This window comes from Branchiostoma floridae, unplaced genomic scaffold (assembly GCF_000003815.2).
Source record: "Branchiostoma floridae strain S238N-H82 unplaced genomic scaffold, Bfl_VNyyK Sc7u5tJ_1439, whole genome shotgun sequence".
In the NCBI taxonomy this organism is placed as follows: Eukaryota; Metazoa; Chordata; class Leptocardii; order Amphioxiformes; family Branchiostomatidae; genus Branchiostoma; species Branchiostoma floridae.
The window spans coordinates 230050-256208 of NW_023365716.1; the positions used below are offsets into that span (position 1 = coordinate 230050).

The window sequence follows — 26159 nt, forward strand, 5'->3', positions numbered from 1 at the left end:
CATTTATGGTAAAACTTGCTGAGTGTTAATTTTTTTTTTTTTCAAAAAAATAGGTGCGATGGATCCGTGAACCAAGAAATTAAATCGATGTGGCCTCAGGGGAGTTAATATCTGCCTTGTGTGATTATCCAAAGGGCGTCTATGTTTGCCAAGAAGTTAAATTTTTGAGAGCATGCATTGTTTACGCAGTACAAGAAAATTGATAGATTTGGAAAACGGTCACATGTCAGAATGCACGTATTCACTGTCTTTCTTCGGTGATTTGAGGTCAATCAGGTATTTATCCCCAAACTAAGAATTTATATGTAAGGCCACACTATCTTAATTTTATGGATGACATCCCCTGGAGAATCCAAAACTAATGCGAAAAAAAATCCACCAATATATAACGTTGTGTTTTCTGAATTTTAGTATAGACTTCACTAGGCTCACACTGGTTTCAAAGTAAAAGCAAATTTGGTTTCAATAGGCCGTGAACAGCTAAGGAAAAATTGGGGCTATTAAGATATAGGTGGTCTAGATGTATAATCAATAAACCAAAACCGTAGAAAACTGTAAACACTGAACAGTAGGGCATAATAAAAATTGTTAGTCAGGGGTAAAGAACCTGAAAACAAAAACGCTTAGATAGAGTACAACTAAACACAGTTGCCCTCTTCACTCCTGGCTGTTCACTTTTACAAACAAAAACATACCTTCCACCGTCTTGGTTTATTGGAAACCATTGTGAGCTTTGTTTTGATTATGCCAAGGCTGTCAGTGGTTGTTGTCAAGATGACGTCACAAATTACCTCGGCACAAATTACCTTGACGCGGTGCCGGGGCTTGTACCAAGTTTGCCTCCAGAAAATTCCTGTTTCTGCATTTTAAAAATTACCTCGTAACACCCCCCCTCCAAGATGCAAACACAGTAACAAACCACACACTGTTTAGGGAGAGCCGTCTGCGGGGGCACGGCATCTATTTTCTGTTCTCTCTCTTTGATAATGTTGTGTATAGAAATATTTATTTAGTGCTAATCTTTTTATATATAGCTATATAGTTAAAAACATTATCTAGCAATATGGAGCATTGTGTGGTCTGGTGTGTGCGTATGATGTAGTACTATACGGTGAACTTGCGTTTATAGAATAATACAACACACACTTTATTTAACTCAGCCACGGTGTATTTGTACCTAGTATTATCAATTATGAAAAAGGCGGCATGAACTCGTGTCAGGGAGTCACATTGTGAATCAGGATGATAAATGAAAAAAAAAATATAAAAAATCAAGTTTGATGCTTTTCTTTACATCGAAAACGTCTCTCTTGCATTAGTAACTTTAAGCACCCCCATTCAATGATTGGTTCCTCCGAAATATTGAGTAGCGTACGTCAATTAAACTCTACCTATCATATAACATAACCATCACCTATCATGTTACATAGCCATCACCTATCATATAACATAACCATTACCTATATCATATTACATAGCCATCACCTATCATATAACATACCCTTCACCTATCATACAACATATCATATAACATAACCATCACCTATCATATAACGTAACCCTCACCTATCATATTACATAGCCACACCACCAGACGCCAGTCAGTACAAGAACGTGAGTGACGACTGTTTGTGTTCCTGAACCTGAACGGTCTGGTACCCGAAGTCGACCTACAAAAGTTGCATCGTGAGAACAAAAGGTAAGAAGAATATCTAAAAAAAAAAAAAACACAAGAATTAAAGGTGTATTCTTCAAGCGGAGCAGAGGGTTCGGTCGGGATAGTAATAGCCGCAAGGGAGTCGCGGAATAAAAAATAGCTACTTCTACTACCCCCTACCTTGAACTCTGCTTGCAGAATGGTTATGATAAAGGTTACTATTACAGGAACAGCGATCTTCTTGTCGCCTATCTTAGCTTGTGACCTGCAAGGCTCTTCTTTTCTTAATGTACGATAAAAACGTCTGAAACATGGTCCTTTAGAAATTCTTCAAGAAATCCCCATAAATCCTAAGGCACAGAAATGAATTGGTGTGCAAAATCAATATAGTGTAGAATGACAGAGTAGATCTGGCAGAGCCATGAATTAAATCTTAAGCAGTGATCTTCTTGTCGTCAATCTTAGCTTGTGACCTGCAAGGCTCTTCTTTTCTTGCTGTATATTAAAAACGTCTGAAACATGGTCTTTTAGAAATTCTTCAAGAAATCCCCATAAATCCTAAGGCACAGAAATGAACTGGTGTGCAAAATCACTGGTAGAATATCTGGCAGAGGCATGAATTAAATCTTAAGCGAATTTTTGAATACACAAAACTTATCAAAGTTGGGACAAATCGTAAGCTACACATAATGCATAATTTGATAACCCTACGACTAGCATTTGATTTTCTATATAACCTGGTTGCCAGCGTATCATGGCTTGGCTATGCTTATTTCGGGGGATATTAAGTTCTCTCCCGCCAAAGACAATCTTTCGCACTCGTTAGGAGCCGTTGGGCTAATCCTATACACCCTACGTTTTACACAAAAGAAAGTTTGATTGGCGCCACGCCAACAAAAGCAATGATTTGGCTGGTAGCAATACAAAAAGCTCTCCCCTCGTCTGTCAGAGTAGCACGTACCTTTATTATAATTCACGTAAACAGTACAATTAGAATTGAACGCGTGCATTGTCACTCGTGGACAGAATAATTACACACAGGTGTGGAATTGATTGAAATTATACACGTGCATCAACACTGTTGGATATAATACACACAGGTGTGGAGTTGATTGAAATTGTCTGCCTCCCGACACCTGGAGGAAATTGTGTTCGCTGAATTAATTCGATTATTATTTTTTTCTCATTGAAGCTGACAATTGTCAGAGTTTCCCTTCATAGGCTTAGCCAAGTTATGTCTTTGTTTTCATCGTATTATTTAGTTATCTTCAAAAATGTCCGAAAACAGAGGTCTTAGAGAAAAGTTTTAGTGCGGCGACATTAGTTATCTGATAGACAGAAGACAGTGTTATACTATGAGCTTGCTTCCGGCACGAGAAAGGTCGGACGTCTCACTGAAGTCGTCTCTCTCTGCATGCAGCATTCCACACCAGGAATAGGAGGCTACTGCAATGGACAGATGCGCATAGTGTCAGAGAGTAAGAAACGTAAAAAAAAAACAGACTGAATGAACTAGAACAGAAACGACGAGACGCCATTGAAGTCATCCCGTTGCCAAGCAGTTTAGGGCTCTCTGTTAGCTTCATGTAGATCTTGGATGGTGACATTTGGACCTATTTCACACTCATCAAGAAGGTGTCCTATAGTTTGTTTAGGATGGCCACATCTTCTACAGAAGCTACCAGTGAGGGCAATGTCGGTATTGTGTTCGCTGAATTGATTTACTTAATTTTTTCCCATTGAAGCTGGCAATTTTCATGATTTCCTGTCATAGGACACGCAAATTTACTTCTTTGTTTTCGGACACTTTTAACGAAAACAAAATGGTATGATGCCAACATAGTTCTCGGTGCAAAATTTGAAATCTTCAACATTCCTTATCTGATACTGACATCATCAGCAGCCTTTGTTAGTATAGTAAGACAAGCAGTCCAGGGCTCTCCGTTAGCTTTATGCGGGTCTTTGTTGGAAACATTTGGACCTATTTTAAACTCATCGAGAACATGTTCCCAATTTTGTTTTTGTTTAGGATGGCCACATCAGCTACAGCAGCTAACAGTGAGGGCAATGCCGGAATTCAGCTTCACGCAGCTACAGCTCAGAGCAGTGCTGCTACCTTGAGCCCAGCCAGCAATGCAGGCAATCCTCACCACCAGCCACGCACTGTGACACATCGCAAAGCTGATGGAGTTGCGTTCAAACCAGCCTGCCATGATGCCCACGCCTGCCTACCACCACACGCAGCCACCTCCCAGGGCTGTGACGGAGCTGCCTTGAGGCGAGATAACGGTGCTGATAACCTTTACATCCAGCCATATGCTGTTAGATATCAGGAGAAAGATGACAGCACACCGACAGATGGTGTTGCTTCAACAAAAAACACCACAGGGTCCGCAGTCTCCCCTGCTGATGACGATATTGAACCGTATGCCGTTGCCTTTATGGAGGAGGGAGACGTGGCATTTGTGAAGAAACCTCCGGAAAGATCGCAAGCGTCTACAAGAAGCAGGAATGGCCTCTCCGCTATCTTGGAAGAAAGTGACGTCTCCGGTGCTGACGCCGACACTTCGGCCTCTGTCTGGAATGATGGCGACATACATGAAGCTCCACTGAACCCGGTGTACCCACCCAACGTTGGACAACACCTGGCTTGTGGTAAGACGAGCGTTCCTGATTCTTAGCGACTATTTCGTGTCTCAGTTCCTTAGTGTCTACTTTTTGTCGTACAAGTTTATCTTGCGTTTTCTTTTCCTGGTGGTCTAAAGGGAATCCAGTTAGTAAGTCGGTACAGGAATCAAACTTTGCGTGAATGCCAATGTCAATTTTGAAGCCCCTGAAACATAATCCAACCACGCCTTGACATGAATGTTTGAGCCACAGTACAAAGGCCTCATGTCCTGTCATGGCAGAGTAGCTTCTACTGAAGAAGGTATTGGTATTGGGCGGGCTTATTACTCCCTAATGACTATTTACAAGTGAAGAGCCTTCAGGTTTGAGATAATGATACGCACATCGTGAAATGGCTTGGCTGATTGTGTTCCTTATTATCAAATGACAGGTAGTTTTCCAGGCTGCGTGCACCTGTGTGTCCGGATGTGCCGCCGCTATGCAGGAATTGTTATCTTCCTGGTTGCGCTGCTCGTGAGCTTCACATTCGCGGGGATGCACTTCAGCCGGAGAGCGCAGGATGGCCACAATGTAAGCCTACGTTTTCTCTGCCCGTAAGAAGATCTTACTAGCGAATCCAATTTTTTTGCAATGGAAAACAGTTTTATTGCTTTCGATGAGTGCACCAAGTTTGTGCAATGCAAAAGCTACTGTCGCAATGCGTTGGGGAAAAATAGTACGCATCAATCTATTTTCAAAACCCCTTTCCAATGGATGTATAGCCATCGAAATGGCCATTTGGCGTAAGCTTACTAGTTCTGCTGGCTTGTAGCAGCTGATTTTATTGCACTGCCTATAACTACTTGAATCTACACACCTAGCTGCAAGTGTTGTTCCGCCCAAAGTAAATCTGCTGGAATATGATTCAAAATTTGATGGCGTAATATTTTCTTGTATATACAAAACGACTTTTTTTGAAATTTGCTCAATCTGATAATTATCAGCTTATGAATTATGCTATAAATAATAGCAATTATCTCTACCATATGTTTCGGGAGGGACACAAACAAAAGCATTGAAAGGTTTCTGGTGTCCCGTGCAAGTTCTGTTTTTACTTTCTTATGTGCAAAGAAAAATGACTTGGAAAGGACCATTTATAACCAAACCCTCGAGGTTGATAACTTTTTAAAGTAAGGGCATGACTATTCCTCGTTCTTGTTTGACCTAAATTTATTTGTATGTTGAGCATCATTTCATCAACACGACAACTACTGTGGACGCTGGTCACACCGCCTGTTGCAGCCCTGATGACACAATGGCTGATCATATATCCTCGGTGAGCAACCTTTTTCCTAAGTATGTTCTCTTTTTCTTACAACAAGAAACAATGATCGCCTTTCATCAGGCAATTGGCTATGAACATCATGCCTTGTTTGTAGACTAGGTTTTAAATGTATTCTTGTATGACTTTATTTTCCTTGTCCACAGTCGACACCGGCTTCGGACACTGCCTCCATCCCTGGTCACGTTGTGCCCACCAGTTCTGCCAAGTGCTCTTCTGCGGGAGCAACACCCACGCTGCCAGCAACCACCAAAGGTAACGTTACTTATTCACCCAAACAAATTACAAGTAGGGATCGACTCCATATTTCAAATGGTTAAAACTTTCCCGCTATTCTTCTCTCTTCAGTGCTAATCATGATTCTGGGTAGGGCCGTCACAATATTTCATGGATTTTGTTTCACTACAACATACTCGTATGTCTACATGCAATGTAGATAGTCTTTTTTAGAAATGCATGCGTTCTGACCGAAAAGGTAGAAAAGCAAAAAGAAATTGCATTTATACAAAGTTTGTTGTGCATGTAAATGTATAGATACTGAATTCATGGGCCACTTTTAACAGTGATTGTCATTTGCAGTGACCCCCGGAGTACGCGTTGAATCAACGGAAATCGTCTTTGGCGGGAAGGGGTCAGAACCTGGAAAGTTTCACCGCAACTACGGAGTCGCTGTCTCTGCTGACAACGAGATATTCGTGACCGACATGCTCAACAAGCGAGTCCAAGTCTTCAGCATGGATGGAGTTTTTCTCCGCCTCTTCCTAACGGTCGTTCCGGGACAACAAAGACGCTCAATCCGACCTTGCGATGTTGCGATTGCCGAATCGGGCCACGTTTGGGTAGTGGAATGCACAGGCGACGTGAAGAGAGGAAGGTTAAAGGTCATACAGTACAGCAGGAACGGCCTGCCGCTGGCCACGTTTGACGTGCCGCGCTCCGCCCCCCACCCCAGCATTGCCGTGGACATGCGCAACAAGAGAATCGTCGTGGAGGCTTCGCCGGAAATTTTCCTTCTCCTGTCCAACGGTACGGTCTACCGTCTCTTCGAGGCAAAGGATATGGTCCAATTCTCTTACGTCATGACTGACCAGGAAGGCAATATCCTCGTCACTGACAACAGACATGCCCACGTGCACGTGTACGATTCCTCCGGGCAGTGCAGGTTTAAATTCGGCGGCTTTGGAGAGAGCGAAGGAAAACTCATCCAACCCAGAGGCATTTGCGTGGACAGAGCCGGTCACATTCTGGTGGCGGACTGGGGAAACAGGCAGACAGACATGTTCACAAGCCGCGGGGAGTTTGTCCGCACCGTCGCGAATAGTTCGAACCCGTGCGGCATTGCTGTGGGGCCGGACGGACAGTTGGTGGTGACCAATGTAAAGGACAATACTGTGGCTATCTTTCCTTGACAGGTGGTGGTTGTGACTTGATTGTTTTTAAGTCTGTGAGTGCAACAAGCATTACAGGGGAGAAAACAGCGAAACACAGCTGAGGTTTGAAGAGGAAACTTTGTCACCTAGTCTAAAAGTTTGTCACCTTGTCTAGAATCTTTATTCCACCAACTTTGTACCCCATAGAAAGGGCCCAATTATTGACTTTTTTTCTCAAAATGTACAAAAATAGGAACTTGCACCATCGAAGATAGCATAAAGCTGCCTAATTCAATTAAAAAGAAGCTGTGATGTTTATTAACCTCTCGGTCATGGGGCCGGAGGGACAGTTTGTGGTGACCAACGTACAGAGCAATAGTGTGACTATCTTTCCTTGCGAGGTAGTGGTTATGATGTGATTGTTTTTGGATCCGTGAGACCGAGTTTATCATTTATCTCTTTGTAAAAGGCATTATTGTTTAGAATACACAATGATAAAGATAAGTTGTACCATTCAGACTTTACATAGTTACATCAGTTGGAGTATTCATTGATTACGAAATGTATCACAATTATTATCCTGTATGTGTAATTAATCACTTATAGTATCCAAATAATGGTAATCGTTTGGCGAATCTTATTTTCATTTCACAGAACAATACCGCAACTATCTTTCCTCGCCAGGTAGTTCTTATGTGATGTTTATGATAAAGCGGTTCTGGCTTTTTTGTTTATTTACGATGCACCACTTTTTATTACACAATGAGAAATATGTATCATTTAGACTATATACGGTCACAAAAATTACCGTATTCTATATCTCCAGACCATTCGATAACAAGGATATGTATAATCTAGAATATACAATGTTGATCATGGACTGTATCATTTAGTATATCGTTAAGGGTATAACTGTTATGGTAGGACTTTCGACGAAACCAGATCCAAAATGCCTAGATCTAGGCAACAAAGAATAGAGTAAGTTTTGAATAACAATCTGCGTCGAGTCCGTAATGTATTTATATAAGCGAAGCCAATGAAGGATACCGTGACTATCTGCAACAAGACTGACAAGCGTAATCACACAAAGAAGAAACCAGCGAAATACTAAGGTCTGAGTATAGCGGGGTTTGATGGGGAAAACGTAAAGTTCTGCGTGCATCCGTCAGACTTACAACGGTTGTCACCTGGTGTAAAACTGTATGTTCACCAGTTTTGTACCCCGTAGCAAGGGCCCACGTCGTGTTTTTTTTCCTCTCAAATGTACAATAATAGGAATTTGCACCATAGAAGATAGCATGACGTTGCCTGATTCATTCAAAAAGAAGCTGTGACGTTAATTGGCATCAAATGTGGCCTCCAGGCCATGGGGCCGGATGGGCAGTTTATGGCCTCCCGGTCTTGGTGACCAATGTACAGGACAATACCGTAACTATCTTTCCTCGTGAGGTGGTTCTGATGTGATTGTTTTTAAGTGTGTGATAATTAACCTTTATTATATGTCATTGTAAAATGCATAATTGTTTAGAGTACACAATTATAAACATAATTTGTACCATTCAGACTATAATGGTGACAATAGAGTGCATTAATAGCAGTATTGTTTGTTATTTTATTTCTTTTAGCACAATAGAGTGCATTACTCGGACTATTGGTTGTTATTTCATTTCTTTTAGCACATGGCTGTTCCATTTCCGACGACTGAATATGTACTTCTTTTCACGAAATCAAATAAAAAATTAAGGCTACCGTACAAAGCAATTTCGAGACAACAATCTGTGATGTTTACTTAATGGTGTATGAATTATGTAGCTTAATATTTACACACATTATTCTCAAGAATACACAATGATAAAAGTGATAAGCATTATTTAGACCATTGATGGTCTTAATGATGCACTTAATGCATTGTTTAGACTTTAGAGTATACATAAGAAAAGCCGATCGGGGGAGTAGGAACTATATCTATCGTTGCTTTTAATACGCTGACCATGTTCTGGAAATCATTAACAAAGGACAGAGTAGTTCGGATGACTGAACATTTTAAAACTAAAAAAAAAACAGGCTGAAAAGAGTAGCATATCAATCAGCTTTTATAAACCTGATTCACTTACTGATATTCATTATGCTAAATGACCCTTATATATTCATAATGTGAAGTTCATATCACTGGCATGGATAGCACATAGTGGGTGTTGTAAGGTAGGTTTTGTCGAAGAGGTATTCGTTAGTTGTGTATAGCGTTACTAGTATTTCTTTCATTTTAGGGATTAAAAAAAGTAATATTGTTAAATTTGACTATGTTTCTCTTCCTGCAGGGTATAAAATCATACCATCTTAACAGACTTAGTTTCTTACCAAAACTGACCGGAAGGATCATACAGCCTGAGCAGGATACGGGACATATATCGCATGTCCCTTCCCCCAGCACGAATTACTAATTTAAGTGATTATCATTTGATCTCTGCAATTAGAATAATGTTGGTCCTCAGACTTTCCCTTTATTTATAAAATGGAGATTACAGAAAGTCAGAATTCTCACACAAATGTTACTGTTATACCATTTTTTTTTTCAGAAAAGGCACGTGTGAACTATACGGTCATGCGTACTTGTACCAACTTAGCACAACTGAGGGAGTTTGCGTTCAAACCAACCCTGATAATAACTGTGTCTTGCATTGTTAGAAATTGCATGTGTTTCTCTTCCTGTGGGGTGTAAAATCTTAGCAGGATACAGGACATATATCGCTTGTCCCTAACCCCAGCACAAAGAACTAAAGGTGATCGCCATTTGATCTCTACAATCAGAAAACTTTAATTTGTATCATCTACTTGGTCCTCAGACTTTCCTTTTATACAAAGTGTAGCTTCAACTATAGCAGTTTGTATATGGCAAATTCTACTGATACTGGTCATGAACTTGGAGGCTGGGAACAGGCCCCCAGAGTAGATTACCTGAACATGAACTTGACTGGCTGGGAGAGAGATTCAAGATGGCGGCCGTGTGAGTCCTGGTTACATGCGCTCCAGTATCTCGTTCTTTTATGCACGTTTACCGTACGGTCATTCAGTGAACATCTACATGACTTTGTTACATGGATATGGACGGTGGTGATTTATACGCTTATGGGAAAACGGCATAGAGGCTCTAGGGGCAGCAGCACTGGGGAAAATAGTCCGACATCGCGACCTTGCCCCCCCTCCCAAAACAGCAAAAATGGCGTCCGCCGAGGCTACTCTGACTTCGTTGCCGCCCTTCCTACAGAAGTTGGCGCAGTTAATCTTTGGCCATGCAAAGAAGCAACAGGTGGATACTGTAGCCCAAGTCCAGACTATGAGTGAGACCGGTAAAGACAGGTTTTGACCACAAACTTGCAAGCAGGCGGCCAAATTTTACACTTAATTCCGAGTACTTGAGGTATGTAACCATCTTGCTTCAGTTGGTTTTGTAGTGACAGGAAAATTTTCTGTATAATCCATTGCATTTTGTTACAGTATAAACATCAATTGAGTTATGGCAAAATGAACTGACGCCGTGACAGTCACCCATGCTGGACAGGTCGAGAGGTAGAGACAGTCCATCATCATTGCGGATCTGACGAAGATAATAAGAGAGAAAAGGTACGTAAATGTTACTAAAATGAAGAGGTGTTTGATGCACTGCCCACCTATAGCAGCGACCGTGTGGTGGTGGATTTGATGCACGCCAGTAAGGTATGTGCAAAAGATTCCTTTGAATAGAAGTCATGTTCTCTAAGCAGATATTTCAGCAGAGAACGGACGGGCGGGACCAACGCATGTACCAGTCCATCATACTCTGGCAGACTCCACTACCTGCCGTTGATCCCCTCGGCGGAATAGTATGGTCGTTATCACACATCTTTGATTCTCCCAGTGTTCGCGGATGGGGTTGTACAAAATGTACAAAGAAATGCAATCAAGGCAGGCAGGCAAACCAAGTTGTATGGATGAAAAGATTGTATGAAGCTACTTTAAAAAAGATGTCAATGATGTGTACATTTACTATGTGATGCATGTCTACCTCACCCTACTGTGTTGTCTTTGCGTTTGTCTTCCAGTAGTAACATCATATAGGATATTCATTAAAGAAAGGAGGTTTGCATTGATGACATGGAACTGCGTAATCTTTGACATGAGCACCTACAGCCTTTTGATTTCTTTGGCCTTAAGCAGTCCCATTTGGACTTTAGGCCCAAGGGTCGATCCCTTCTTTTCTTATATAATATGAATATATAAGTGACCCATCATTTGCTTGCAGTATTCTATATATGCCGTATGCCGACGGCTGTAAATGCTTCAAACAAATCTCGACTGTTTCGGATTGTGTTTCTCTCCAGAAAGATTTTGAGAATATTCATACCTGAAGTAACACCTGGTCGTTGAATCCTGATATACGCAAGATACGGTAAGTCGATCAAGAAATCCAATCATATCCACCTACAAATTGATTGACATCGTTCTCGAGACTGTTTCTGAATATACCGATTAAGTGTGTCTTGGCTACGGAATACGTGACATTTAGTTCTCATGTACTAAAATAACATACCTGGATACATTTGTCATCATTGAAGACAATGGAGCAGATTTGCTAAGGCAGCTAGTATAGACATTTATGAGCAGCTGGAAGAAGGGAATAGCACAGCAACTCAATCTGAGCTTCCCGGAGGAAGAATCAGAAAATGAGGATGATTGCAAAACTTATTACCTCCGGATGTACAAGAACAGAGGAAAGGCGAAGATGTTAAAAAAAGGCGGCGTTGTAAAGAATTTGTGAGAGGGCTGCGAAAGTTGGTGAATGAGGCGATGACCTTACAATGGTTGATGACTCTTACGAGGAATCATCCATATTTGAAGACAAGGGTGAATTTGAGGACCATTCTGGCTTTGGTCTGGAATCTTATTTTTATTTTATTCAGGTCCTAGTTAAAAGGAAAGCGACGAAAAGGTCCACAAGAAAGGCCAAAACAAACCAAGTGGAGCCAGTGACAGAGTGATTTCAAGATTGATTGTCGTCAAACATGTAGTATAACTCTGCTCAATTTAAAAAAGAAATGTGCGGGGGATGGACACAGTGCAAGACTTTGTGAAGAAGATGACGAGGAAGTTACGGATGGCAGGCACCACCAATGTGATGTTATCAGTCACAAATATAATGTATTTTATATTACAACTCTACACAGGCAGATATGAGTTAACAAAACATGCTTCTGTCATGTCAGTATTATACATGACATCCCGTTTGGAACCGAACAGGTCCACTGACAATATGTAATGATTCAGAAATGATGTAACCTTTATTTATAGCGTGTCTAAAGCTAGCACATAGACAATTTGACTTTACAGCTCTAAATCCTGGCATGCGTGCGACCCAAAGTATTTAACATGAAGTTACACAAGACTGGAAAGCATGGTTTACAGAGTATCATTGAGAAACTGTCCAACAAGGCAAATGAGACACCACCGGCTCGCAATGTGTCCCGCAGTGATGAATCTAACTAACGGGCGACTGAGGGGAAACGCAGAGTTGGAAGGATTCACACTACTTTAACTTCATTGATTGAAAGAACTGGTTTCACAGGAAATTTCGTGGTGAACACTATGAAGAATTAAAAAAAAAATTCGAAGAACGTTATCTATACTGGATGATATTGATGAAAAATGACGATGAGGTAAGAGGGTGTCTGCAGTAGCTCCCCTGATCATGGACCTGAAATGTAGTACCGATTTTGATACTGGGGTAGGGGATCAAACATGCGCACTTAAAAATTTTTGTTATACACATCGTTTAAATTCCATTTGTTATTAGTTATCGTCCTTCATTTTGTATTTCACTTAGTTGAGTTATGTTTATGTCCTTGTACATATGTGTATAGTGGTGGCGTGAATGCAAGTCAAAATTTGAGTGCGCCATCACTTCGTTTGTCTTATGTCAAATACGGTGAAAAAATGGAGTACCGATTGGACCAAAAGCGACAAGATGGGACAGCCACAGCCGCCGGATCACCATGTCCCAGGAAATCGTGCATATTTTTTGTTCATTGAGACGTGAGCCATAGTGTGTAGCCTGAGCCGACACGAGCATTTGAAATCACCCATGATAATAAGTTTGTCCTTCTTGAAGGACTAGAGCTAATATTGCACAAGGTACTAGGTAAACATGGACTGGGGAAAGGTAACTTAAATGGTGAACAGACAACTTTCTAAATGAGCCTCACACGAATTCTTTATCACAAACACAGTGTTCCAGCTTGCTAAAAAAAACACGTGGCCACCTGGATGTATCCCAGATCCAAACATAGACATTTACTAGACTATGCTATTGTACGGCAACGTGACAGACAAGACGTAAACGTTACACGTGCCTTGAGAGGATGTGAACACGAACACTTGTCCGATCACCTATTGTAAGAAGCCTCATCAGCGTTTAAAGATAAACTCACTATTAACACAACTAGAGGAGAGGAAGCCGATAGGGTACAAAACTTTTGTATCAGAATTAAATAAATAATTTGGAAACCGTACTATGAGGCGTAGGAGACAGGAAGAAGGTTACATATAATCTGTGATGAAATTAGTGAACAGTTTCTTCAAAGCATTATCTGTAAAAGCTCCAGTTCTGAGCAGATGTCCTTTCAAATGAAAAAAAAAAAAATTATCCTTATTATCTGTTCTCAGGACATCTGCTCAGCCACTTCGTTTGCGGCATCTTGACGGTGTAACTTTGTCAGGTGGTTAACAAGGTACGTAGTTTAAGTATTGTCAAGATTGTTAGGTGGTCGAAAGCTTTAGCAGAATGTGTAAATATGCAATGTTCAGCTCTCTGTGGTCTCTGACAGTGAGGACGTTAACATTGAGCAGGGCACAAACGAGACTTCTAATGGTGAGACATTATCAAAGAGCAAAATAGTAAAGTGCAGAACTGATGGCTACGCCTCTATGCAGCCCCATGACTAAAACCGTTATGGAGGAACTTGGAGGAACTATGGAGGAAAATAACTAGCTCTCTAGCTTCAGATCATGACACAAAATGCATGCTTATTGCAGGAGCATTGCATAAAGATGACTTTTATTTTAGAAATGCCAACGTTTATTAGTTTTGTAAGCCTTGCGGCTTAGCCATGTGGTTTAGCGGTGGAGACAGCGACAGAACTACAGAGGCCATGACACAGCCTCCTCAACAACTACATCAGCAAGAAAAGAGAGAACTACACACAGGGGCATCCTAAAGCTTTAGGTTACGAAAAATATTCGCAAAAAATGTTATAGGTGGTGAATAAACAATCCGTCTCTTGTGATAATATGGAACTGATCTGTCAATATTTGTGCTGTTTCAGTGGGAGAGAATAATAGATTATTAGATTAATTAATTTATAGGTACAATAGAGCTCCACTGCAAAGCAGTGCAATAACACTGAGTTGGACAACCCTTGGTAAAGATGACAGAAATAAATGAATAAATAAACAGTACAGGAATACTTGCACAGCTTTAATTTTACCTGCTCTGAATGTACTGATGAATATTTTCTTTTCCCAGTGCCCTGTTGTTCGAATCCTTTGAAAGGGATTATAGAGTTGTTTTAGATGAGATGGAGCACGTCACCGAAGAGGTTTGTACCCTGTGGCCTTCCTTTGTAGTATTCACAAGAGGATTCAGAAGAAGAGGAGATCCCACCCAGAAAGAGGAAATGTTCAGATATTCTCAGGTGTGCAAGTTTTAGGGTGGAGATTTCAACTCTATCTACCCTGTCTGTGGGTCTGCACCTGGGACTATTGTGATTAAAGAAAGTGTTGTCTGTCCTAAGGGGACTAGGACATTGACGTAACAATAAAATGAATGATGTTTGTTTTTCCAGGTGAGAGCGTTGGCAACCGGCGCCCAGTGGCCAAACCTGACAGACCAACAAGAGGTAAGCAACACAACACTCCCTGTTTAGATCTCTCTAGTTGTCTTGTTCACTGGACAATGCGGTCACTTTTTGACGGTCCCTTGGATTTTTCCCGTCAACTGCTAATTTCAATGGACAGTCAGTCAGGGTCGGTCTATTGTAAGGAATGAAATCAATCAAAGTATTTCTTTACAGCTTTGATAATATTGTACGAAAGTCAATAGTATCTATTAAGCCTATCAACCTCATAACCATTGGACAACTTCAACCTTCAGATAATCCTGTAAGTAGAGTATTATCGGCAAATCAGTGTAGAAATAATGAACGACTAATTCAAAGAAAAACCTGCAATTCTGGACTGCCAGACCTTTTTCTGTCAATAGTACGACTGTTTGTGCTATTGAAAGTACTTTCCAATTGATAGCCGAGGCATTAATTATTTCTTTTGTTATAATTTGTAGGAGCCAGCAGAAGAGGGCGAGGTGTTTCCTCCTAGGAAGAGGAGATACACAGGTATGTTTGTGTGTAACTTTTAGCTGGAGATTTTAACACTAACTACCCGAGTTTCTGAACCCGAGACTGATGTGATTAAAGAAATTGTTGTCTGTCTAAAGGGGGGCTATGACATTGATGTCATTATGATAGTAACGATAAAATTTAATGATGTTTGTTTTTCCAGGTGAGAGCGTTGGCAACCGGCGCCCAGTGGCCAAACATGACAGACCAGCAAAAGGTTGGCAACACAAAACGCTCTGTTTAGATCTCTCTGGTTGTTTTGTACACTGATATGCGGGGCCTGATAGGGGCGAGACCATCCAACAATGCTGCTGCCCAGGCTCCCTGCCCATGGCCAGGTGTTCAAGAAGATCATCCCCATCCCCATGCCGAGTCTGCCGGTGAATAAGACCACACTGTATAAGATCGCAAGAAACGTGATGTATGAAGCTAATACGCTGGAATTTGTGCAACAGAAGCTTACATGTTCTTGAACAGGAACAAGAAGGCCATCCCAACTGGGCCCACTCCACCTGCAGACAAACCAACACCGGCACCCACACGCAAGGATTAGACATATCCATGGATAGGGGCCGGACCTGACTATGAACAAGGGTTTTAGAATCTTTAGAACCTATGTATACGAGGACCACGTTAGTTACATTAAGGAGTTTAAAAAGTATTCAAAGTCTTACGGTTGTCCCGAGTACGGTAGAAGGTTCCACTGGATTCAGGACGCCTAAATACTTTCAGCCGTTGTTGCCGACAACATGTTAGTACCTACAGGCGATCAGTGACGCAGCTTTTGTCGAGTTGTAAGAGCCTTTTCCCGAAATCTTTATTCAGATAAAGGCATTATGCCCAGATCTTAAAGAAGCATCGATAATGTCCCAACTAGACGAACAAGACTTCTTGGCGTTGGAAGAAGACGAAAAGTGGGAGTGGGAAGACTGAGCAGTCATGCCCCATCTCGGCACCGTTCATGGGAACAAAGCCACATTTTTGTATTTTCATTTAAAAAATTGTCACCGCTAGAGTATCATTATCACCGCACCTATGGCGTGCACTCCTCACACGTGTAGGGTTTCTCTCGAGTGTGATTCCACATGTATTGCTCTCAATAAATAAGCTGGCTCATGGAAGTACAAGTGAAGTACGGTGAATGGCAAGTTTGTTTTTCAAATCCTCATTTTGTACGGGGTCATTGTTGAAGTTTTTTTGTTGGAGAAGAACAATATTCGTTTAGAGAAAAAGATTGCCAAAATTAACAGTATAAAAATGTATGACCAAATATGCGCGACACTGCAGACTAGGCTTGAGACCGATCAGAAATACCTCGCCAGCCACACCTAGCGGAAAGCAGAAGGCGGCGTCTACAGAAGGAGCTAACAGAACGGAACCAACAGAGAGACTTGAGACCGATTAGAAATACCTCGCCATTAAATCTAAAAATTTGAGTGTAAATGTTGCTCATGGAAAAATGTGCAAAGGTTTACATCCACTGAAAAGTTCACTGCTGTCCTCAGGTACTGTGATGGGAACCACGCAGGGACAAGAAGTGTTTATAGCTCAGAAGACCTCCACACTCTTCAACGAGGCCATCCAACTTACTGACCCAAGCAGCGTCTTCAGTGAGAGGCTTCCACCTCCCGACTACAACCCCGAGGGTGCCCGCTGACACTTCAAGCCAGACCTCAACCCTCTCCTCTCCGCCCGTTCACGGCGCAACGCATTCTTGCATTCCAGGACCAGGCTATGACGATTCAAGCCAACCCAGATCACAACAATGATGAATTTCTACCATTAAAGGGCATCACTTCAACACAATTAGTAATTATTAATTATTTATTAGGATATGCACTTGTATTATTACTTTTATGGAAAAACTGTCACAGTGATTCTTCTACACTTTATTTATAATTCAAAAGAGACTGAAGTAGCGACAGCGAGAATGGGAAAGTTATATGTTATTAGTATATGTTTCATGGGCTTCATTGTGCCCAAGGAGAGTTTCCAAGTAGATTTAAGTCAGGATCTCCCCCAACATACCTGCATCAAAACCCTACATGACTATTTACTTTCTGACAAGGCATGAGCCATGATATTATCTGTAATGTTTCAAATGTACTTCATTGACACATATATTATGTAAGTACATTGTAATCTTGCTGAGAAGTTTGACAGTCAAACGTAATTAACCCTGTCCCTTTTCTGCAGCCAGGAAATGTCTTCAACTGGAGCAGGCACGCGGCGCGGCAGCAGCTGGTTATATTACACCGAACAACCGGAACAACCTGTCAGAAGAAGAGTCCCCGGTTCAGGAGATTTCAATGCACAATATGTTCTTATCAGACTGATAAGAAATTTAATCTAGAAAGACACACGGCCAAAGACACAACCAGCCAAAAGGTAACAGACCCTACTAAGGATTACAGATGGACAAGGTGAGGCAGTTTCTGTCCATACGATCTGAGGCAATAAATAAATAAATCTGAGGCAGAGAAAAACAAAGTCATAGAATTTTTCTTGTATAAAACTACTGTTAGCTACTGTTGGACTGAAGCACCCCTCGGCAGGAGCCAGGTGTTATTCCATTTTACTCATACATTGTACTAATTTGTAGGAAACCAAAAGCAGAGCAGAGAAAACGACCAGCAGCACGAAAAACAAGAAAACATAACATGGCAGGGGATCAAGGGCTCTGGGCGCAATACTGTTGTGTAATTTGTAGGATTCATCAGAAGAGGCGATGCGTCAGAAGAAGCGGCGATGCGCAGGCAGAGATGTTAAAGCATTCACGTGGGCAGTACACAGACACACAAGTGCAAAGTGTTGCAGAGATGGGAGGGTCATTTGGCCGGCAACTGGACAGCCTCTACTCACGAGCTGGGCTGGGTAGGATGACATATGACAGCACATTCACCCACGATGGACGATGTGCAGCTGACATTGCAAAGTTTGTGTGGAGTTTTAAAACGATGAGTACTTGCCAGGCACATTATTATTACAGAAGTTAAACCATTGGAGTCACGCCATAGAGAAGGTGTCGGAATGGACTGAGAAGACCAGGGAGAGAGCAGAGGAAATCATGGACTGGGTTCACATATCTTCCGAGTCCAGTGGATCAGATCACAGGAAAAGCCCAGGACCAGGGTGCTTCGCCACGCTGTTACAAGGTCTGCCGGTATGCGCGGGAATTGAAGACACTTAAGAAGATTAATAACTCCCTGGACAAGACCTTCCCACCGATGGGTAGTGCGCGGGTTTGTACATTAGGAGTCATAGTTTTTTGTACAGCATTACATGCCTATGTACAGGTATTGATGATAATCTCGTGTATGTATTAAGCAGGTGGGTGGGACCACTGGGGTTATGGTCAGTTACTATTACTAAAGTGGTCAATAAATGTAACATGGAAGTCTTTATATTCCATCGTTCATCAGCCTCCGAGGGTTGTTACTGGTAGTAGGGGCAGTAACAGACGTACTGAAGACTGTGTTTGGAGTAAAAGCAGGCCAGTGGCGTCAGAGTAACAATCATGGTATGTGGTGTCCTGAATTATTATCAGCATTAAAGTTGTGTAATCTCAACAGCCACAGCCGCACCACACTTTTTGCAGTATACAAGTATGAAGTCTAGAGACAACGATTACAACAGTTTTACGGGAAATGGCATTATTCTACAGTAATTCTAACGTTGATTCTTCCCCCTCTCCCCTTTAATGTTACAAGACTGTGTAGGTAGTTCTAAAATTGGACATGTATGATAAAGAAGGTGATCACAGTGAAGCTCTCTTGACGCGGGAGAGAAAACAAGACGAAGGCGTAGAGACGAGGCGAAAGGTCGAGACTGACGGGACGCCAAATGCTGACAAGAGAAACACCTCAAAACACGTCCAAACCCATACTGTCTGATACAACAGGAGCAAGTTCCGAGTAAAGGAAAGGAAGTGCCGCCCGAGTAACAATCATTATATATGGTGTCCAGAATTATCATCAGAATTAAAAATGGGGACTTTGACAACACATGTGCGGACACACGGGTGAGAGACTCCAATGGTGGTTAATTTCATATCAGCACTGTAATTCATTTATACCCATGCTCTGATAAACCAGCAATGACGTATCGAACTCATTATTATCAGTGAATTTTAAGTGAATTTATCGGACAATTTTAAAGTATATATGTTTTTAAAATTACTTGTGCTATTTTTTAAACAATGTTCTAATGGCGAACTTTTATTGTTGTAATAATTATTGTACACACCTACATAATTCAGGCTTTTGTGCCTGCCAAGTGGTGTTTTAATAAAGTTCAACTTTTTCCAACTGGAGCAACGTCTGAACAATGACCAATCAGCTGCTGTAATTGCTAAGCAATCACCTGCATGCACAGCTGTGCATTAAAACCAGGATAAAAGCTTTCTTCGCTGTCTAGCCAGCCGTAGTTACTCGGAGAAGGCCTAGCAGATACGGACGAGAGAGTGAGTAAGTGTGAGCTCGATTTTCCGTCCTGTTGAGTTCAAGAGGCAGATAAACTAGAGCTTTTTTTCCTGTTTATGGGCTTGCTAAAATGTTGCGCTTGGCATTCGACAACCGAAGGGAGTTCAAGATGGCGGATGGCTGACCGACGCTTGAAAACTAAAATTCTAGACAGTATAAATGCATTTTGATGGCGGACGAGATTTTGCACACGGGAGCGGCATATGGGTTTTCAGTTCAAACTGGGAAGGAGTTTGCAACGCCACTTGGCAGAAAGGTAGCCCAGAATAGGCTATTTCATGTTCCGTGGCGCAACCCCCATTGTTTACTTTATGAACGATTTTCGTTCAGCTTTTATGTGTTTTCTTCTTTTTGCATTGCGATGGTTGTCACACATCTAACGTTAAATCTGTTTTACTTCGGAAAAGTGTAAATGTTTCCCATCTCATTCTACAGAAGTACATCGACATCAAGATGCCGCCAAAGACCAAGGTGGGGAATTTATTACTACTAGGACTATTTAAGATTGTCCGAAGTAGCATCCTTGCAGACTAGACAGTTTTTAGACATTTTCTGGCCTTTGTGCCAAGAAATGCTCATTGTTGTTTCAAGAAATAGATTACTGCTTTTCCACGAATCTTTGAAATCCAATGACAGTACCTGTCCTCTAAGATTGATAGATATTTTTTTTCTTGTTTGAATGGAAAGCTTGATTGATATGCAAATCATTCCAGACACATCAATACACGCTGCGCATGAAGAATGCACGCAAGACTTCTTCTGTAAAAAAACCTTACTTCTGTTACTTCAGTCAGAGGCACTTCATCCTAATAATAGTATGCTATGTTGTACAACATATTGTATTTCATGTTCATGGGGCTTGCCAAAACACATTGTAATGTAACTATTGTGAAGAAATGATAGGCGGGCGACCGTAAGATTGAGTCGCACTAACGTTAAGACCGGTCAATCGTTAACCACGTTATCGTTACATCTTTCTTGTTATCAGAGAGTACGCGGTCACTTCAGGGAGAAGACCATGGTGGTACCAGTAAGTCGATGCCATTAAGGTTCTCCTACAACAGCAGCAGAGGACGGGCCCCTGACCAACTGAAGGCAATGACGTCCTCACTGATAAAGAGATTACTGATGAAGCAGCCGAACATGGATTCGCCTGTCTGGGGACAGCTGGCAACGGTGACCTTGTTTTGGCAAATTTGGCCAAGCGTAATGTCAACAGACTTTACTTTAAAATCCAACAGCAAATAACACCTGACAGGACAGCACAGAACATGGTAGTTACAAACAATACTCTCCATCCCACCCAGCGCTGTCACCACAAGATCTTCCGACTCTGGTCACCGTGCACACAAAGTCAAAGTTGTTCTTTGAACTGACACCCTAGTCACCCAGACATCGCTCTGAGTTACGTCGTATATTTTTTTTTTCATGTATGGATATTCTTATCTAATTATTTACTTAGTCCTGTCCAGAGGATGAGTCGAAAGAGTAAGAGTGCTGTACTGTAGTGTACAGTTCCCAACCTGAACACGGTAGGATTGACCAGTAAGCGGACGGTAGAGGGCTGAAGACGACGGTATAGGGCTTGAAACATGAACCAGTAGAGCAATCGTAGAGAATTACGCTAGAGGAAGTGCCTCACACGTTGTGAAGGAGGCCCATCAAGCCGCCCGATGCACGGAGAACATAGAGGACTAGGGATAAAGGACAGCTTCTCCTACGTAGTGTCAGAACCGGGAGGAATAACCGGCCCACCACCGGGAATGGCTACCAACCCACCAGCGGGGCTGACACTCGCCCACCCCCGAAGGCAACGTCCTCTCGGTCGGTAAAAAGAATCTTGCGTCAGCTTACTAGGAGTAGCAAACGACAAGGTCGAGCTCTGACGGACGGTTCGCACACAATTCCACCATTGATACCCTCCGCCCTTCTCGCAACAGTTCCACCCAACAGAGACACACCGAACATCAAGGAACAGGAAGCGGACCAGTTGGTTTGATCTGTAGTTTCAAATTTATGTTTCACATTGCTAGGTGTTTTACTAGTGTTTAAGAACATGTCAGATTTTAGACATATCTTTCTTATTTGGGTGATGTCGGTACAAGGCGTAGTGAATAATTCCTATTTGTTTCTTATTAAGTTCTTATTAAATGATTCATTATTTACGAGTAGTACATGGTTTCGTATATTTTGTACAATCGCGTCATTGAAAAAAAAATTTAAGCAGTTGCCTGAACTCCCAAGGAAATTAGAAGAGATGTCGCAGTTTGAGATGTGAGCATATATCAGTATCATGACCAGGAGTGTGTTGCGTCGCCCATTCAAGTGGCGAGAAGAGAACAGGCATGCGTTTTGGCCGGATGGCATAACTTTTAAACTGGTCAGAGGCTATACCTCTCAAAACCATAGAACAGTTGTAAAAGGACACACTTCTGACACATCTTAACTATCCCCACTTTTGCATTCTTAATGTATCTAGCTCCGCATGTATAATGTTTTTAGATTTAATTAGCGGAGAAATACTCTGTGAAACGCAATTTAGGCTATTTCAGTCTCAGGTTCAAACCGACAAGTGGAAACAACATGTTTCCCTACTGAGAACTGAGAAGGACACTAGTTTAGATATTCAAGATTTTCACCTTTGTATTCTTAACGTATCTATACTCCATGGTTTTAGATTATAAGCGGGGAGATTCTGTGTAAGAGTGTACTTCTAACAGTCATTCTTTTAATGCTGAACTGATTACATATTATTATTCAAGGCTTTGAAATGCTGTAAATTACAACGCAATTCAGTCTGTTTTAGCTGCAGTAGGGATTGGACACCTGGGCTAGGTGGCTCATTAACAATCTGGACGAGGTATTTATTATATGAAACGTGCATTGGTGTCGTAATTTATTGATTAGAAAGAAAGAAGCAAAAATAATTTGAGCTAAGCACTGATGACGGAGAGGGAGAGACGTCTAAGGAGAAGACTGTTGGCGGCAAGATGGATTCTGTAACACGGATACATCTTATACCTCGTGTCAACAATGCATGACCCTGCAGTCTCCCTAACTAATGAAGAGTACAGCAAATATGATTAAGAATAAGGCTGTCATAAACAAGGACTTCCATGGCAATGTTAGCCAGTTTCAAGCTGAAATCACGAAACTAAAATAATAAAGGAATATTTTGCATATATGCCGGAGAGCGTATCCTACAAATATGAACATAAATGTTCCCAGTGTCCATATAGCTCAAAGAGAAAGTGGGATGTAAAACAGCACTACACAATAGTCCACACTGACGTTTTGACATTGACTTGAAAAAGTATTTTAGCCAAAACTATCAGTGGTTAGTTGACATTAAAAACAAGGACACATAGAAAATATTTTCAATTTTTTCTACTAAGAGTAAGACTAATTTCTTTGTTTGACCCTTCGTTAATTCATGAAAAACTCAATTGGCCTGCTGGCTGCTTTTCACAAGGGAAGAGTAAAGGGTCAGACAAAATATACAAAAGATGTAGATTACATTGAGTGAAATACTAATTGATCAAAGTTATACCTTAAGTTTATTTGTTTGTTTACAAGAAGGCGAGGGCGTTACCGTGGTGATGGAGGAAGATGTGTTACTGTTTGTTTACTCACTTGTTTGTTTACAGGAAGGCAAGGGCGTTACCATAGAGATGGAGGAGAGTGAGGATGACAGTGACAAGCACATGGGTGCAGCAGGGAAGACCTCTGTTGCACGTGGCGTTTCAGACATAATATTACCTGACTGCTTCAGTGGAAAGAATGTTTTGCACTGTATAGATAAAATGTTTTGCACTATACAGATAAAATAAAAGAATCACCACTGACGTTGTCTATTGTTGTACATTGTACAAAAATTATACTTGAAATAGTACAATTTATCAAATTTTCTTGTTTGATTGTATTTCTTTCCCGCAACAACAGCTACACCCAAGCGGCCCTTTAATTGTCCAGAGTGTTCCTTTTCTACGGCATATCGGAACAGCTTACATTTGCACATGAAAAGACACACTGGGGAGAAGAATCGAGTGTGTGTCAAGGGATGTGGATACAAGACAATCGACCCGTCCAACTTAAAACGCCACGAGCAAACATGCAAACATCCAGGCATTGAAGCTCGACCCAAAGGTAACAGACCTTACTAAGGATTACTTTCAGCCATGACAGAAAAGCTAATGTTTAAAATGTACTTCACTGACACATACATTTGTATATAATGTAACCTGGCTGTCCCTTACTGCAGCTAAGAGACACCTTGAGCTGGGGAATGGTGCTGAAAAGCAGCTGCATTAGGAAGAGCTGGCGCTGAATGGTGAGGACTTCCCTTACTCAGTCCCTTTAGGTTTAAGTGTTTGCAGTGTGGATACACGTCAGACAGGAAAATAATTTTGAACAACACTGTAAAGAGCTTAAGAGCAACTATTCTGGGGTACCGACAAGTCAACTAGAAGCATAAATAATCAATTGTTAAGTAACGTTGATGACGACGAGATTTTAAGTGTATTTTCTTCGCCCGGCCTTGTAACCTGCCAAAGGTTCGCCGAGATTATTATTTTTTAAACAACAGAATGTATGTCGCTAATGTACATAATGTATCATATGATGCGAATGATGTGTTCATTGTAAACTACAGTGCAATTCAAGTAGCCCTGGCTACTTTCAAGACTGTTGAAGAGATACTGAGTTGAAGGGATGGTTTGAAATGCAATATTTTTGGAAGGCAGCCGTACAAACTACCACAAGTTCGGCAGGTTGTCGAGATCATCAGGAAATGGGAACTAAGAGTAAATTCCATCTTTATATATCATGTATTAGGATCAATAGAAGTTATTAATGAAGAAACAGCGATACTGAAAGAAATTTAAACACACAGCGATACTGAGGTGAGGACTGAAGAGCAACTATCCTGAAGTACCGACAATTCACAACTATATAGACGCATAATCAATTGTTAAGTAACGTGCAGGAAGGGGCCGCAGGGTCGGACTGCAACATAGATACCTCAAACGTTGTCTTCAGCACCGGAATGATAACACTAGTATCAATAATTCATTGTTAAATAACTTATAGGAAGAAGGCCGCATTGGGCGGACTGCCACATAAATACCAAAACCGTAGTCTTCGGCACTGGAATGACAACACATGACTAAATAATTTCCGATATGCCAATAATGGGACAGCATGGAGATCAGGGGTGGACATGGAAAGTGAAGACACAGAGTGCGCATGTCAGTCATAATCAGCTGGTCTCTGTACAGGAGACCCTGGTCGGTCAGTGCCTAGTACTAGATACATGCTTCTGTGACTGGTATAGAATCACGGTAGTCTATTCATCTATCATTACTAGTTATATTTATTTATTCATAGTCTTCATAAGAGCCCTAATGTTTGGAACCCTGGGCATGATTGCTATGCGTGTCGTCATGGTGACCATTCGACATGCCTGTCTACTGAACAGCTGCGTGATAAACCACAAACTCGACTTCAAAAGCCTCCCGGGAAGATTAAAACTGCATTTATGATAAAACTGTGACCCAGTTACTTCAGGAAATGGAATCCGGTACCTTGTTCGTAGCGTATTTTGTGCTTATTATTAATAATAACTTATTTGGTATTTCCGTCACGGGGCGCACGTTACACTCAGGGGGCTGAGAACAAGCGTGTTGAGGAAAAAAAACAATCATTTATAATAGTACAGAACATGTGACGAGTTGATGTATTTGTTGATGGCTTCAATGTCCACAAATTCAATCAGCCTACAACTAATATCCACTTCAAATGTGGGAGGAAACTACCCTGAGACTTTTGCAATCAATAGCATTCCCCAAAAAGCAACTGAACCAGCGTGATTTCATGCACGTACATCCATTAAAAATCTCAAATACATTGCAACGTTGGTTGGATACTTCACATCAGAGATTTCACTCTTGTCCATTACAAAGCTTTAGAGAAATTCCAATGTTCAAAAATGTATTCTCTCCATATCAGTTTTCAGCTAGACCGACTCCATCAAAAATATACATTATAACATGACTATTTCGTGCACTCTTCACACATATAGGGTTTCTCACCAGCGTAATTTCACTCATGTCTGCACATTAGGTTAAAGTTAAAGATACATCTTGATGTTTTCCTTTGCACTTCCCAGTGTGATTTCTCCTCTGAATGTTCACCACAAAGTCGCTATCTTCCAACTTTTATTTTTGTGTGTGTACTCTTCACACGTGTAGGGTTTCTCACCAGCGTAAAGTCACTTATGTC

General features: G+C 41.4%; 3 protein-coding genes across 3 annotated transcripts in view; 1 reads left to right on the forward strand and 2 right to left on the reverse strand.

Annotated features, from left to right (window-relative positions):
• The window catches only part of LOC118407668 (tropomyosin-1-like), a 1169601-nt gene that overhangs the window by 228957 nt on the left and 914485 nt on the right, over window positions 1-26159 (forward strand). The gene's annotated exons all lie outside the window — the stretch shown is intronic.
• Window positions 1-26159, reverse strand: part of LOC118407610 (zinc finger protein 25-like) — an 865280-nt gene that overhangs the window by 197307 nt on the left and 641814 nt on the right. The window lies entirely within an intron of this gene.
• The window catches only part of LOC118407627 (zinc finger protein 525-like), a 976997-nt gene that overhangs the window by 188374 nt on the left and 762464 nt on the right, over window positions 1-26159 (reverse strand). The gene's annotated exons all lie outside the window — the stretch shown is intronic.